This window comes from Entelurus aequoreus, linkage group LG09 (assembly GCF_033978785.1).
Source record: "Entelurus aequoreus isolate RoL-2023_Sb linkage group LG09, RoL_Eaeq_v1.1, whole genome shotgun sequence".
NCBI lineage: Eukaryota > Metazoa > Chordata > Actinopteri > Syngnathiformes > Syngnathidae > Entelurus > Entelurus aequoreus.
Genome location: NC_084739.1, coordinates 66,401,999 through 66,403,444, shown reverse-complemented (window position 1 = coordinate 66,403,444; position 1,446 = coordinate 66,401,999). Strand labels below are relative to the sequence as shown.

The window sequence follows — 1,446 nt, the reverse complement described above, 5'->3', positions numbered from 1 at the left end:
TCGCAATCTTTATCGTCGTTGTTCTATACTAAATCCTTTCAGCAAAAATATGGCAATATCGCGAAATGATCAAGTATGACACATAGAATAGATCTGCTATCCCCGTTTAAATAAAAAAAAATCATTTCAGTAGGCCTTTAAATAAAGGCTCTATTTAAATGACAATAAAAGGAAGTCTAAGTCTAAGAAGTAGCGAGGACACGTTAGCTTGGGTGGGAAGGAATGGTCAAAATGATCAAAGGAGGCACTTTTGTCTTCAAATGGCAGCAAGAAGTCATGGATGAAAAGTAGTACCTCTCAGGAGTCGCAAGGGAAGCGGCGGCCATTTTTGTTTCGTCCCGCTTCGCAGCGAGGATGCCTCGTGGGTGGACAGGACCAAGTCACGTGGTCACTTTTCCTTTTTTTTTTGCCCTCTCCACTCCTCCTTCCCACAGAAACACACCCACGTCCTCCCAGCAGCTTCTCTCCGCTGCACTCGCCTCCTTCTGGATGCCGTTGCCTGCACAATGTTTCCACAACAAGGATAATATCTACCATGCTTTACCTTTAAAACATCGTGTTTGCGGGAGCGGCGGGAAAAGAGTTGTACCTCCGCGTCGTCTAGGCAACTCTTGAGGTAACTTTTGGGATCTATTTATACTTGTGCAGGGGTTAGCAACCTGCATAAACAATGTTTTGCTGTATTTCTTAAATCAACTAACTATTGAATTGTGTTCGCTCTATAAAGTTAACCGTTGTATTTGGACGTGGAACTACTTAACCTTAACTAGTCGCGGACTGTATGTTTGTGTATTCCTCCACCCCCACGTCCAGGTAGCCCCAAAGGTGCTAACTGCTATTCAAAGTAGCTCGTTTACAACAAGGAACGTCTTTTGTTTAGTGCGATTTTACTGTAACTTATTTTATTCTCCTCCGTGTGCGTGTTATAGCAGCCAGGGGAAAAAAAGCAAAATTTGCTGCCCAACGCTACTGAGCATGCGCACTCAATAACCCTAACAAAATAACCATAGCAATTAAGGTAAACAAATGTTGTTTTTTTACGTACCAGCAAACAAACCAAAACAAAATCAGTATAAACATTGATTTACCTAAAATGCATGGCTAGTTGTTTGTCTTTACCGTAAGGCACAGGTGTCAAAGTCAAGGCCCGGGGGCCAGATTTGGCCCGCAAACACCTGGAAATATGTGTCAATCCATCCATTTTTTACCGCTTGTCCCAAATAAAGTACTTAATATTTTCTCTCTAAAAGTAATGGATTTTTTTCATTTTGACAGAAAACATATATGTACTGCTTGAAATTGCATGCCTTTTACACTTTAATACTATCCAATATTTCTACAAATATTGCAGTATATTACAGACCTGGGCAAATTAAGGCCCGGGGGCCACATGGGGGGCCGTTAAGCTTTTCAATCTGGCCCGCCAGACATTCCCAAATAATTTTT

General features: G+C 41.7%; 1 protein-coding gene across 1 annotated transcript in view; it reads left to right on the top strand.

The window, feature by feature from the left end:
• Window positions 1-417: 417 nt before the first annotated feature.
• add3b (adducin 3 (gamma) b) overlaps window positions 418-1,446 on the top strand; it is a 39,914-nt gene continuing 38,885 nt past the window's right edge. Inside the window, 1 exon segment of the mRNA XM_062059201.1 lies at window positions 418-616. The gene's annotated coding sequence lies outside the window, so the exon portion shown is untranslated.